The sequence below is a fragment of the Schistocerca piceifrons genome, chromosome 6 (assembly GCF_021461385.2).
Source record: "Schistocerca piceifrons isolate TAMUIC-IGC-003096 chromosome 6, iqSchPice1.1, whole genome shotgun sequence".
Classification (NCBI taxonomy): domain Eukaryota; kingdom Metazoa; phylum Arthropoda; class Insecta; order Orthoptera; family Acrididae; genus Schistocerca; species Schistocerca piceifrons.
In genome coordinates this window covers 444,706,102-444,722,034 of record NC_060143.1, presented here as the reverse complement: position 1 = coordinate 444,722,034, position 15,933 = coordinate 444,706,102, and positions in this window count along the sequence as shown.

Below are 15,933 nucleotides of genomic sequence, written 5' to 3'. Positions count from 1 at the left end.
TCCGTCACCTTGTAGGTTATGCTATGTTCTAAGCTTCTATCCAGGAAGTTTCCTTCTCCTCCAGCTATTAAGTATGTGATCGCCTCCATCAAAATTTCTCCACAAATCTCCTACGTACTTCATCACCTGGCTAAGCGTGGAGCTAGGTGTTCTACACCTAGCTTATCGTATAGAATTTGGCCTGGATCTGTCCCATGACTGCTACCTAGCAGCTGGATTATTTTCTTTGTACCTAACTTCCTTACCGCCATAACCTTAAATTTGTTCCTACGAGTGTGCTGCACTCCACTTTGCTTAAAACTGCTCGAGTTTGTTTCTCCTATGTCAGATAATAACACATTGACAAACTGATTGTTAACTAGAATTGTAAATGTGATTTATGAGGTTTTCTGCTTTTACATAATAATTGTAACCTTTTCCCCATTCTCTCTTTCCCCCAGCAGTGTATCTAAGTCAAATGAGCCATTCCAAATTCTGCTTGAGTGGCTCAAATCTTTCTTTCTTGTTCCACAATTCTGTTGTATCGACTACATAATGTACAAGTCCATGCAGGAGCGTCAACTGAGACCTTATTGGCTTCCCCACAGCAATCAACCCAGAGTAACAGTAACCCACATCCCCGGAATGTTTCTCCCATACTAAGATACGACAACATCTACGTTTCTCACACGTGGTGCTACTTTTACAGCAAATTAATAAGCACTAAAACACGGTTCAACTGTAAAAATGTAATGTAGACTACTGCATAAAGACACTCTTTTTTATGGTGTTACCAAAGGTCTCGAAAAGAACTTCATCGATTTACTTGAAACTTTTTCATGATGGTCTAATATACGTTCTTTTAAACTTAGCCTACATATTTGAAAAATACATGGTGCATAAGCATATATGTCCTATAAAAAGAGAAACGCAAAAATATCGAAAAGAACTTCACCGATTTACTTTTACACAAGATTCCAACCAACGTCGGGAAGGACAGAGGCTTTACATTTGTAGTTATTTACATGGTGATATTTTCAACTCGTACAGATTCTAGGAATTGATCGATGAGAGCTTACGGAACAAAAAAGGTCTGATGAAGTTATGTCCGGAAATGCACGGTTTCCATACCAGAGATCATTTAGTATATCATACTTTGTTACAGAGACTGCTGTCTAATATGGGCTGCACAATGAAGCTGCACATAGTCATGCACTAGCGCCCTCTCTTGCCATAGTAATTGGTAATGTTATGTTTGATTCACTTCTCACTCACGTTTTAGTGGATGAGAAACAGCATAGTACATAGTGGTTCCGTTCTCGAATCTAAAGCTTACCGACATGGTGTTTACTTACTGAAAGGCAAATGGCACCAGGCGGCGGGCAGGTAGTATCAGGAGACCTATTGCCACCGACAACGACCACAGCAATTAATGTTTGCAACAGTGTTTCACCGCCTGTGTGAGACAGGGTCGCGTGAGGAATCATGAAATCATGAAGGACTACCCGAAATGTTCGAAGACCAGCCTGGGAAGGAATTGCGATTAACACTGTGGAAGGCGACCGCCTTGTCAGAACCATTCAGTTGGCCCACCAGTGCAGGGTAAACCAGACAACCGTGTGGAACATATTCCAAGGCAACTGCTACTACCCTTACCACTTACAGAGTTGCACAGCTTACTAGCGACAGACTTCTCTCATTAGGAGCAGTTTTGTTAGTGGTTTCTTCACAAAGCAGCCACGATTCCGGGATTTGTGTCACCCATCCTATTTATGGATGAGGCCATCTTTACGTGGAGTGGGGTCTTCAACTTTCATAACAGTCATAACAGTCATCTGTGGGATAGTATGCAGAACCGCTCATGGCATGGTGACGGGGTTCATTGGCATCGCCCCAGGCGGAATGAATTGGCGACAGTATTTTGGGAACAGTCTTCCTTCCGCATCGCCTAACAGGCCTGAACTATCGAGGTTTTTTGCTGGTGAATTTGTCTCTCTCGCTAGAAAAAGTGCCACTGATGATTAGAAGGGTTATGTAGCTGCTGCATGATGGTGTTCCAGCCCGGTTGGCCGTTAACGTTCGGACGCAACTAAGTCGTGTCTTATCTGGTCGATGGATCGGACGAGAGGGTAGAGTTGCATGGCCTGTTCGTTCATCACATCTCAACCAGTGCGATTTCTGGTTATGGGGCCATCTCAAAAATATTATGTATGCAGAGCTCATTCCAGATGTGGAGACACTGGAGTAGCGTATTCATACTGCCTTTGACACTGTTCGGATGCAGCCTGGCCAATGTGAACGTGTGAGACAGAACATGTTACGGCGAGTACACGCATGGGTTGAGGCACATGTAAACCAGTTTCCACGCATACTGTAACTGTAGCTGCATGGTGCAGCGCGTAACAGACCGCGACCTCTGTAAGAATATACGAATGAATAAATGGTCTCTATCGCGGAAACCATGTATTTCGAGACATAAGTTCATTAGATCTTTATTGTTTTGTATCCTCTCATCGATCAATCCCTAGAATTTGAACACATTGGAAAAATTCACCCTGTATAAAGACACATAATAGTTTGACGTTGTTACCAAAACTCTCTAAACGATATTGGCTGACTTACTTCAAATGTTTAAACGAAACTCTAATAAGGATTCCAGTGGAGAAAGTCTACATATTTTAAGACACACATATAAGATTTAAAGTGGGCTGCATATTGTTAACGAAGATTTCAAAAAGTTCCTGTTTATACAAACACATATGTAGTTATATATAATAACGAAACCATTAATATGTGCGATTTTGTTTTTGTTTCCCAGAGGAAGTCTTAACTACAATAAGTTTATTTTTCCTCATATTTAAATTTGAACAAGTATTGTAGGTACTCTTCCTTACCGTCTGTTTTAACACAAAACATAAATGATGTTTAACGTGTATCGTCTTATGAACAGACTACTACAACAGAATGAGAATCTACCGAAACTTTGTAGTCCATTCCGTTCGCAGATCAAAAATATGCGAAATATCGTCACTGAAGGTATTATCCTCATAGATCCAGCAGCAGGAGAGGTCTCCCATACTCCATATACCATTCATTTTAAGCGAATTCAATTTAGATGAAATTAAAAATAAGCAAACCTCAGTGCCAAAGTGAGGGGGAAGTGATGGAGGATGGAGTGGGGGGGGGGGGGGGGGGTAGGAAGAGAAAATAGGCCTAAGGAGTGGAAAGGAGGAGGTGGACAAAGGTAGGGGGGAGTATGAGATGGAAAGTTCGGAGAGGAGAGGTGATGGACAGAGAGAGGGGGAGAAAGAGGAGATGGACAAAGAGACGGTGGAGCAGGACATATATCTGTTTCCAACAAAAATTTAGCAATTGTGAAGCATGTACCCGTACGCTAGTAATTACCAAGAACTTATGTTTTGGTTAGTTTAAGAAATAACTTCTAGTAGGCACGTAAGGTAGCATAAGGCACGAAGCGAATACAGAATAAAAAGCACGATAATTTCTGTCAACAGTCTTAACCTGACGCGATCAAAAAATTATGTAAAGCACTGTAATGAATCCAAACCAACACGTAATAACTAAACGACGGCCATACAGGGTACGTTCACAGTAGATTGTAAACACACCACGGATATTCAGTGAAGTTAAGTTTGTAAATCGGAGAAGACAGGAAACGAGTGAAAACTAGAAAATTCATAGTATTTTTAACAACACAATTAAACAAACACCAACCGGCAGTTATGGAAAGCAGTTATGCAACGTAGCCGAAGTAACATGTGGCGTTCCGCAACTGCAGATATTTATGGCAGAGCCTTTGGAGTGTGACCTTACACCACGACTGTCAAGCGCCAAGCACTGCAATCTAATAGTTTACTGTCTTAAGTGAAAAGTATGAAAATATCATAGCAGCAATTCTTGTTTGATGATCGTAGAAAAAACTACTACAGATCTATATTCATCACTGTGGTAAAATTTTAAAATACCCATTAAACAGATGCCTGTTTAGAAAATAAATTAAAGAACACTTTAAATATGACCTGCTTTATTCTCTCACGTCAACTATACCCGTTCATAGTATTTTTAACAACACAATTAAACAAACACCAACCGGCAGTTATGGAAAGCAGTTATGCAACGTAGCCGAAGTAACATGTGGCGTTCCGCAACTGCAGATATTTATGGCAGAGCCTTTGGAGTGTGACCTTACGCCACGACTGTCAAGCGCCAAGCACTGCAATCTAATAGTTTACTGTCTTAAGTGAAAAGTATGAAAATATCATAGCAGCAATTCTTGTTTAATGATCGTAGAAAAAACTACTACAGATCTATATTCATCACTGTGGTAAAATTTTAAAATACCCATTAAACAGATGCCTGTTTAGAAAATAAATTAAAGAACACTTTAAATATGACCTGCTTTATTCTCTCACGTCAACTATACCCGTTGCACTTCTGCTCATTGAATCATTAGTACGACGGCTGGTTTGGTGCATATCTCCGTGAAAGTCTATCTCGTGCAGGTCTTTTTGTATCTGCCTAAATATAGCACCCCACCTCTGTTTGACCGTATATGTATTATTCAAGGCTGCAATTTTTACCATCAGCAGTCCTATCCATTATCACCGTTTGTGGCACGGTTTCTTTTGCTAAAGCTGGGTTTTTAATATATATTCTCCCTAATTCTGTTCCTACCTTTCTATTCACGAAATCTGTAGTATTCCTCGGTAGCATTACTTTTCAAGTGCACTTATGCTGTTCCTATCTGCACTCTGTTATTTACGCATCACTCCCATACAGTGCGTTCGGAAATTCCCGTTACAAACTTCTAGGACTTGTCGATGGGTGGGAGTAAATAATATTTTTGAATGGGAACCCAGGTCGAGAAACGTATCGCTTCCGTTCTACGACGGTTTCATTTCAAATGATAAGCTAATCCACTTCCGCTTGGGGAACTGAATTAGGCGTGACGCTGTGCAATTATTAGGTAACAATGCGAAAGTAATAACGAATGATCCATTTATCACTTAAGCAATACTTAAAAATTACTTGTATACACTGTTCGAAAGCAAGAAATAATTTTGCGTACCCTATGTATAGATCCTAACAATTGAAATTATAATTAATATATTGTTCCATTTGCATGACCTACGATCCGACTCGCAGGCATTACAGTTGAACATCTCAAGAACAGGGGCCTAAATCCCATTGTTCAGAAGTCGATGCATCTGGTTGAGGAGTTTCTTTACTTCCAGTTTTGGTGTCCTCGTACACAGGTAGGTAGGCACTTTTGAACTCACATTTACTGAAAGGTAGAGTGTATAATTTCAGGTTTTTGTACCAAAATCCAACCGGTTTAATACGGTTTCTAGAAGTGGTATGATATTTTTTAGACTTGGATTAATGAGAAAAATGCACGGCAAAATGGAAGGCGACGACAGGGTTTTGAGGGGTGGGGGTTGAGCCTGTAGAAAGATGGCCGTTAACAGAAGTCTCGGAATGCGATGTAACCATGGAAGGACAGGCTGTGTGTTCTTATCGACGTGAATCATTGTTCTCAGTGTTATTTAGGAATGTGCCATCGTGTGGGGTGTTTTAAAGGCGGGTGGCGTGTATGTTGCTGGAGTAGTCTTCTGCAGTCGCTCACGGTAACAATCGTTTCTTCAGTTTACCGTGGCTTGGATTTCCCTAAGGGTAGTTCCGATGACTAGGGAATCTTTGTCTCCACTGTTATATTCGTTACACCAATAATATTCCTCCGTCAGAAAATCGTAACTATTGGCACATAGCTGGTTCAGCGACCGACCTGCTCGGTAGGTTTTCTATTGGGTAGTGACTTGGGCGGTGCTTGTCAGATCTGCCAGGAGGCGTGTGAGATAAGTAATGGCACTAAAAAGACCGCGAGCGATTTGGCCACGTGTTGCTCTACTTGTGTAGGCCAGCGTATTCATCGCTTCGAGATGCTATGTCCAAGTTTCAGCTCCGTACAGTTATCACGTGATTTTTGAGAGCGCCATCAGTGAATTAAAATTTTTGTTGTAGGTTACGAAAATGCAACAGCGGAATTTAGAACAACGTTGTGCCATTAAGTTCGGTCAACTGCCAACACTGCAATCGAATAGTTTGCCGTCTTCAAAGAAAAGTAAGGAAAAGTCATAGCAGCAATTCTTGCTAAATGATTATGAAAAAAAATCTACTACTGACCGACGTCCATCATTGTGACAACATTTTAAAATACCCGTTAAGTAGATGCCTGCTTAAAATTAAATTAAAGAACACTTTTTAAATTTGGGGAATCCGTCTGCGTGACACAGGCCTATGCAGAACATTTATTATTATTGTCAAGAGCACAAGGTTTTCGTTGGCAGATGTCATACTTTGAAGGCCGAGAACACGTTGAAGGTGAACCTCACTCAGGGAACCTTCCAACTTCAAAAACCACCTAAAACGAATTTTTTTTAATGGGACATACCTGCTAAGGTCATCAGACCCTAAGCTTACACACTACTTAACCTAAATTATCCTAAAGACAAACACACACACACATCCCCGACGGAGGACTCAAACCTCCGCCGGAACCACCCGCACAGTCCATGACTGCAGCGCCTCAGACCGCTCGGCTAACCCCGCGTGGCACGTATTTTTTGGCAGTAGGGGTATCATGCATATAGAATTCATTCCTCCAAGACAAATTGTCAACTAACTGTTTCATAAAGATGTCCTTGAAAGGCTGAGGGAAAGGGTGAATATAGAGAGATAGGACATTGTAGACAAGTAAACGCTGGATCGTGAAAATGCCCCACGTCACATGGCCACTTCCATCACGGAATTTTTTACCTCAAAAGGCATTCACGTTGTTCCACAGCCCTCATAGTTAAATGACCTGAATGTGAATTTTACTTTTTCCGAAATTGAAACATGTCTCAAAGGACGTAATTTTGTGAATCTGGAGAACATTCAAAAGAACGTGACCTGTGTATTAATGGCCCTACCAGTTGAACTCATAGCTAAGAACAACGACTTTGTTAGATCGGTAAATGCTGCTACAATACCATGTTATCAAGATTTAAGTGAGTATCAACGTGGTGTTATAGTAGTCGCACGAGCGGTGGGACGCAGTTTCCCCAAGGTAGCGATCAAGTAAGGGCATTACAGTACGACAGTTTCACGAGTGTAGCATGAATATAAGGAATCGGGTAAAACATCAAATCTCCGACATCGCTGCGGTCGGAAATAGATCCCGCAAGAATACGACACACGACAATTGAAGAGAATCATTCAACGTGACAGAAATGCTGCCCTTCCGCAGATTGCCGAAGATTTCAGTTATTGGGCGTCAACATTCCATATCATTCAACGACACATCATCGATATGCTCTTCCTGAACTGAACGCCCACTCATGTACCCTTGAGGACTGCACTACATGAAGCTTTACGCCTCGCCTGAACACGTCAAAGCCGGCCATTGTGGCCGAGCGGTTCTAGGCACTTCAGTCCCGAACCTCGCTGCTACTACGGTCGCAGGTTCGAATCTTGCCTCGCACATGGATGTTTCTTATGTCCTCAGGTTACTTCGGTTTAAGTAGTTCTATGTCTAGGGGACTGATGACCTCAGAAGTCCCATAGTGCTCATAGCCATTTAACCATTTTTTGAGCCCGTCAAAACCGACGTTGAACTCTTGATGATCTGCTCTGACGAGTCTCAGTTCAAATTGTACTGAGCGGATGGACGTGTACGGCTACGGAGTCGACCTCATGAATCCATGCACCCTGCTTGTCAACAGGGGATTTTTCAAGCTGGCGGAGGTTCTGTAGTGGTGTAGAGCTTTTGCAGTTGGAGTGATATGGGAGCCCTGATACGTCTAGATGCCTCTCTAAGAGGTGAGACATACATAAGAATCTTCGCATATCCATTCATGTCCGTTGTGCATTCCGAAGGACTTGGGCAATTCCAGCGGGACATTGCGACTTCCCACACATCGTGAATTGCTGCACAGTGGCTCCAGGAGCACTCTTCTGAGTTTAAACCCTTCCGCTGGCCACGAAACTTCCCAGACATGAACATTATTGAGCTTGCCGTCGTAACTGCCGCCTGCTTTACATCTGCTGTCCAGCGAGCTACGTTAATTTAAGTGTTAACTGTTATTTTCTTACTTTTCACTTCTTCTTCCGTGTGTTTTTGCTTTTAGGAAGCTTTAATTTTCGAATACTAGTAATAGTGTCCCATAGATTTCGTGTTTGTTTTGAATGTAGTCAGAGAGTCCCTTTAGTCAACTGTAGTGCCAGTAGTGCTAGTGTTTGTTTTGAATACAGTCCAGAGACAGGTAGTGCTTATTTTCATTGTTTTCAACAAGAAGTGTCTAGTAACCACAGTTTAGTCAGCTGTTAGCCACCGTTAGTGAATTAGCAGTCTAGTTAAAAGTTGATTAAGTCTCTACAGTAAATTGCTGATTTCTCAGGATGGATAGGATGTGCGACTGCTGTGTACGTACGGGGAGGAGCTCTCCAGTGTTCGCGAACAGCTGAACGTGTTGATGGCCGCGATCAGCCGTCTTCAGGCTGCTGCTTCGGAGTGTAGCGGCGGTGGAATCTAACTATTTGTAGTACCGTTCCCAGAACCGATCGCGGTCCTCTGGTTTGGAGCCGAGTGGAAGGCTTAAACCAGAGGTTCAGACGATTCCGCGGAGATCTGGGGTGCAAATTTCTCGACCTCCGCTACCGTGTGGAGAAATGTAGGGTCCCCCTGAATAGGTCAGGAAGCGGCTACAAGGGTAGCGGAGTACGTATGGAATGCACATGTGGGTTTTTTTAGGTTAGAGAATTCCCTCACTAGGCTAAACAAGACGCCTCCTGAGACGCGACAAGGTAGTAGTAGGCAAAACCCAACAGAGAATAACAATATTAATGTGGTAATAGTAATCTGCAGGAGCGTCTACATAAAGGTCCCAGAACTGCTCTCATTAATAAATGGTCACAATGCCCATATAGTACTAGGGACAGAAAGTTGGCTGAAACCAGATGTAAACAGTAACGAAATTCTAGACTCAGATTGGAATGTATACCTCAGAGACATGCTGGACAGTGAGGGGGGAGGCGTGTTTATAGCAATATAAAGTGCAATAGTATCGAAAGAAATGGACGGAGATCCGAAATGTGAAATAATATGGGTGAAGGTCACCGTTACACACAGGCTCATATATGGTACTTGGATGTCTCTATAGGCCCCATGGCTCAGCAGCTGTTGTGGCAGAGCACCTGAACGAAAATTTGGAAAATATTTCGAGTAGATTTCCCGACCATGTTGTAGCTCTGGGTGGAGATTTTAATTTTCCAGAGACTGGCTACTGTAAATATTGTCGAATCAATTTATATTTTAAAATGTATGTGGGTATATTGGCATTTAAGTATATCTGTTCCGCATCTCCTCCTAAATCACTATACCATTTTCGACCATCCTTGATACACATATTACATACTATTTGGATAACTTCGTTGAAGGGATAAAAACCACCTCCTATCAAATGAGGTAGGGTGGGGGTGAAAAAGCATCGTAGCTACGAGACAGTAACACGCTTGACATAGACATCCAGTTCTTGACAGTGAGAATTCTTACAGACTTACAAAATAATTTAAACATAATTTGAAGCCTCGAAGAAAATTTTTCTAGCTGACGACTCTCACAAAATGATGAAACAATGGAAGTTTATTGCCTCCCGCCGTCTTGCTGTCCATGCAGTAGAACTGCCACATTAGGTATGACGTTTTAATTTGCTACTTCTTTACTGCTAATTGTGTTCGCGACACATCTTTAGAGAGCATTCACATGTACCACTGAATGCGCTACAAAAATAATATCATTGTGCATCCCGTACTTAAGGAGATATGACGTCATAAACGTAGAGATATGTGAAAAACTGCCGCATCATATATGACAATTTAAGTAGTGCTTCTTTATTGCTAACTTTATTTGCAATACATTTTGCAGACAGTATCCACAAATGTCTCTGAATGTACCTAGAAGATCATACCACTCTATGATTCATGATTCAGGAAGTATGACGTTATAAACACTGAAACGCGTGAATAATTGCCGCATCACACATGATGCTTTAATGTGTTACTTCTTTCCACCTAACGCTATTCTTGGCAAGTATCGCAGACAGTAGCCACATACAACACTGAATGAAACTGCCAATTTAAATAGATCAGGAGATACTTTATAAATACCGACCTTCGCGAAAATGAACCTGCAGAGCCAAATTCACTGTAGATAAGGTGAAATTTATGCACAAATACTGTATATGTTAAATATGTTGAAAATAAGCGAAAGATATTCGATATGCGCGTACGCGGACAAAGCAGTCGGTGAAATGCTCATCCTAAACCCATGGAACGATTTTAGCGAAGTTTAGTATACATATTAGCTACAATCCTATTAAGATGACCGTCATAACGTGGACAGAGGAGGTGGAAGGAGGGGAGGCGGGGCGGGGGGGGGGGGGGAAGGGGAGGGGAGAGGACGAGATGGATAGAGGGTGATGCACGGTAGAAATGGACAAAGAGAATGAAGAGGAGGAGATGGACAGCGAAAGAAAGGGAAAAGAGCAGATGTACAGAGACAAGCGGAGGAAGAGACATAGAGAGGGTCAGGAGGAGATGAAGAGACTATAGGGGTGGAGTAAATGGTCACAGGAAGAGGAGGATATGGACAAAGAGAGGTAGGAGGAAAGGGTGGACAGACAGTGGGATTCGAGGAGATGTACAGAGAGACACAGTGGAGAAGATGGACAGAGAGGAGTGAAGGAGGAGTTGGACGCAGAGAGCGGGAGGGAGGTCATGCAGCAGTATATGGTTGTAATAAATTCATACCTGGGAAACATCACGTACTCAGCTAGTGCTCCATAAGTTTTCTAAGAAACGACGTGTGTGGTTCGGAACGAAGGGTCAAATAATGGCACAGAGATATGTGTCTCGCTGATCACTTTCAAAAGACAGGGATGAGCAATCAAACCTGATGAGATATTATGGACTCCTCCACATACTCTAAACACATAATACATTAAAATAATTGCTCCCAATTACTTTAGAGGACCAGTCGACAATTCACCAAGTCTTAAAAGATTTACCATATTCCTCTCCTTATCAGTTAAGATAGAAAGGAAATCCGGAAAGTAGTTAGACGTCTGTCTAAATGCAAAACACAGTCAGCTGCTCTCCACAACTGCTACACATTGGAGGATCTTATCGCTGGAGCAGGAAACTATGTATCATGATGCTGCTTCTTATGTGAAGTAGAATGAGGAGAACGTCTTCCTGTCTGTGTGGCTGGAAAGAGGAACTTGTAACTGATGATATAGATTGGAAAACTTTAGAGCATGTTACAGAGTCATGTAACGAAGCATATGTATTGGTATATCGGCCATAATAAATGGGTGAAACCCTACAAGGACATTCTTTGTAAGGGCTGCAAATGATATAATCTATATATAAAGAGAATTTTGGCGATCTTGGCGTGTCGTAGATACTAATTAAGCTGTGTTATAGCTTTGTAAAGAACCAAGCATGAAGAGAAAGGGAAGTTATGGGAATATTTTTTAGTATAACTTTTATGTTTCTTCTCTAGTTTTCTACCGTAAAGATATGTGTGTCTACATTTAGTAAACAAAGTGCGCCTTAGTTTACATAGGTATTTGCTCTATCTCATAGCAGGGATGTAGTGCATGATACCTTCAACCTGTCTCATCGCTTGTGAAGTATGACATCGAATACCTAAGACACTTACGATCTTTTTCAAATGAAACTAACCTAAGCAGTATCTTCCTCGAAGATTCTGTCTCACATCTGGTTGATTAGTACGAGGCATGAGTATACAGTAACCTCACTTGTTCTATAGTCTAGACTTCCTTTTCGAAAAATTGACTGCGCTACCGAATATCATGTGGTTTCATGTAACAGTTTATTAATTTTAGAGTATAGAAAAATTATGTTGCTGTGATTTAATCTGGTGTTACAGTGGCAATTGTAGTAAAATGAGAATTCTTTTGATCTCCTGCGTAAAATTACATGCAGATTACTGATTAAATTGACCCAAGTTCGGCACCAAAAACGTATTAAACCAAGAATTATTTGACCTCTCGCTTAAAATCACACGCAGATTACTAATTAATTACATCACCCCACATTCGGAGCCAATATTAACTAAGTGAAATCTAACAGCAAAAGGTTACGAGATTAAGGGATTAATAATCGTATGGAACAGATCATTTAGATGATTAAAACATGAAATAAATGTATTTATTTTAGTACCGCTTACACCAGTCAAAACAAAAATTAAAAACCTCAGGTCAGACTCCATTGAGTGAGCACACGACTCAGCTGGTAAGGGAAAGAAGGGGTGGACGAATGAACTCACCATTCTTTGTGGTCATTTATCGTGCGGTGATGATGGCGGTAGACGCAGGATCGCTACGGCGGTTCGCCTCGTAGTGGCGGCGGCGAGTCGTTAGCTCTCGCCGACCACCCGCGGGTTTACAGCCAGGTCGGATCCAACGAGATGTACGGTCCCTCCAGCGAACTTGTGACGTCACACCAGTCGGCTTGTCCGCCACACTTCGCGAACACTCTCCTCCGTGCAGAGAACACAGGAAATCAGTATTTAACTGGAAAGGTACCCACGAAACATCTCAATTTATTCGTGTGCTATTAAGAATTTGCATGCATTTAAACTCGCATTAAAAAAAAAAAGAAAAAAGAAAAAAGAAAACTCGTCTGAAATTCTTCTCGCTCCCCGCCGGAGACGGATGCTGCTACTACATTACTGGCCATTAAAATTGCTACAGCAAGAAGAAATGCGGATGATAAACGGTTATTCATTGGACAAATATTTTATGCTAGAACTGACATGTGATTACATTTTCACGCAATTTGGGTGCATAGATCCTGAGAAATCAGTACCCAGAAAAACCAACTCTGGCCGTAATAACGGCCTTGATACGCCTGGGCATTGAGTCAAACAGAGCTTGCACGGCGTGTACAGACCCAGCTGTCCATGCTGCTTCAACACGATACCATAGTTCATCAAGAGCAGTGACTGGCGTATTGTGACGAGCCAGTGGCTCGGCCACCATTGACCAGACGTTTTCAGTTGCTGAGAGATCTGAAGAATGTGCTGGCCAGGGCAGGCCAACATTTTCTGTATCCAGAAAGGCCTGTACAGGACCTGAAACATGCAGCCGTGCATTATCCTGTTGAAATGTAGGGTTTCGCAGGGATCGTATGCAGGGTACAGCCACGGGTCGTAACACATTTGAAATGTAACGTCCACTGTTCAAAGTGCTGTCAATGCAAACAAGAGGTGACCGAGACGTGTAACCAGTGGCACCCTATAACATCACGCCGCGCCGGGTGATACTCCAGTATGGCGATGACGAATACACGCTTCCGGTGTGCGTTCACCACGATGTCGCCAAACACGGATGCGACCATCATGATGCTGTAAATAGAACCTGGATTCACCCGAAAAAATGACGTTTCGCCATTCGTGCAACCAGGTTCGTCGTTGAGTACACCATCGCAGGCGCTCCTGTCTGTGATGCAGCGTCAAGGGTAACCACAGCTATGGTTTCTGAGCTGATAGTCCATGCTGCTGCAAACGTCGTCGAACTGTTCGTGCAGATGGTTGTTGTCTTGCAAACGTCCCCATCTGTTGACTCAGGGATCGAAATGTGGCTGCACGATCCGTTACAGCCACGCGGATAAGATGCCTGTGATCTCGACTACTAATGATACGAGGCCGTTGGAATCCAGCACGGCGTTCCATATTACCTTCCTGAACCCACCGATTCCATATTCTGCTAGCAGTGATTGGATCTCGACCAATGCGAGCAGCAATGTCGCGATACGATAAACCGCAATCGCGATAGGCTACATTCCGACCTTTACCAAAATCGGAAACGTGATGGTACGCATTTGTTCTCCTTATGCGAGGTATCACAACAACGTTTCTCCAGGCAACGCCGGTGAACTGCTGATTGTGTATGAGAAATCGGCTGGAAACTTTCCTCATGTCAGCACGTTGTAGGTGTCGCCACCGGCGCCAACCTTGTGTAAATCCTGTGAAAAGGTAATCATTTGCATATCACAGCTTCTTCTTCCTGTCGGTTAAATTTCGCGTCTGTAGCACGTCATCTTCGTGGTGTAGCGATTTTAACGGTCAGTACTGTCGTGAGACACGCAGTGTCACCTGCTCTGACGCTCGCACCTTCGTGGACCTCGTGAGAGGCACTGGTACGGTCTCCACGATGCCGCGGTGCCTCGCAGTAGCCGAAGCTGCGGTATCACGGTGTCGGGAGTCGGTAGCAGGTGATGGATGGGAGCACCTCTATGTCCTCTTGCTCCCACACTGTCTCCCCGACTGTCCTCTACGTTTCTCACCCCTTTCTAAGCTCACCGGCTCGTCGAATTTTTCCTCATTTTGGCGTTGTCACTGGCGGACTAAATTTGGAATGCAATCCAATGACTCGTCGCCGTTCCACGTCCATCCCACGCAGTGTAGGGTCGAAATTTTCTACCTTCCGTGAGATTTTCACTGTCAATCCTGCTTCCAGCATTGGTCGCACAGTGTTCCTATTTTTGATATTCCTTAGTTGCTGTAGCATTTGAGATGTGGTGCTATAGACGAATGTTGAAAATTAGGTGGACTGATAAGGTAATGAATGAGGAAGTTCTACGCAGAATCGGAGAGGAAAGGAATATGTGGAAAACACTGATAAGGAGAAGGGACAGGATGATAGGATATCTGCTAAGACATGAGGGAATGACTTCCATGGTACTAGAGGGAGCTGTACAGGGCAAAAACTGTAGAGGAAGACAGAGATTGGAATACGTCACGCAAATAATTGAGGACGTAGGTTGCAAGTGCTACTCTGAGATGAAGAGGTTACCACAGGAAAGGAATTTGTGGCGGGCCGCATCAAACCAGTCAGTAGATTGATGACCAAAAAAAAAAAAAAAAAGTTGCTGTCAAAGCAGCCACTCAACACATTTTGTAACTGATAATTCTACACGAGGCCTTGAGAGCCTCATGTTTCCTCTTCGCCTAAGAATCTGCTTGTCTTCATGAATTATAAACAACGTTCTTACTGTCCGCAATTATTTAGTTCCACACACCTGCCTGTGCGGATTCCACGTCGCTTTGCATCTACAGTCCAGCCCTGACCTTGGAGGGGTCGCACAGTTACCCGCACGTTTCGTATTGTCCACCTGGCTCTTCGGAAGGCGTCATTTTTAAAGGGGGGCTAGGACATCCGTTGGGCTACCCCCTGCGTGTTTGCAGAATACGTCTCTGGCACTCTATAGGGCCCGAGTTTCACCCTGTGCTACGCTGCTGGTGCTGTGAGTCAGCGGAAGTGGCAGCAGCGAAAGTATTACTCAATGTAGTCCTTCGGTGCACGTAGAAAGCAGTAGCACGAGGCGAGTGAGTAGACTGTACTGTAATTTGAACACATTTTAACGTATTACTTCTTTCTTTCCATTGATTTGTGTATTTCTTTATTACGCTTCATTACATTGACATTTTGCTGTTGTTTCGAGCACTGGCAAAACCATGTGAATTGATAGCTGGCAGTTATAACAGTTATTTCTTACGACAGTGTTATAACATTTTACAACATGTAGAATACTTGATAAGAAAAAATTATAACACTCCGTTTTCTCTATTCTTGGGTTACACATTTTACTCATTACGAGTTATACGCCCTTCTATCCTACCGACTACATACACTCCTGGAAATTGAAATAAGAACACCGTGAATTCATTGTCCCAGGAAGGGGAAACTTTATTGACACATTCCTGGGGTCAGATACATCACATGATCACACTGACAGAACCACAGGCACATAGACACAGGTAACAGACCATGCACAATGTCGGCACTAGTACAGTGTATATCCACC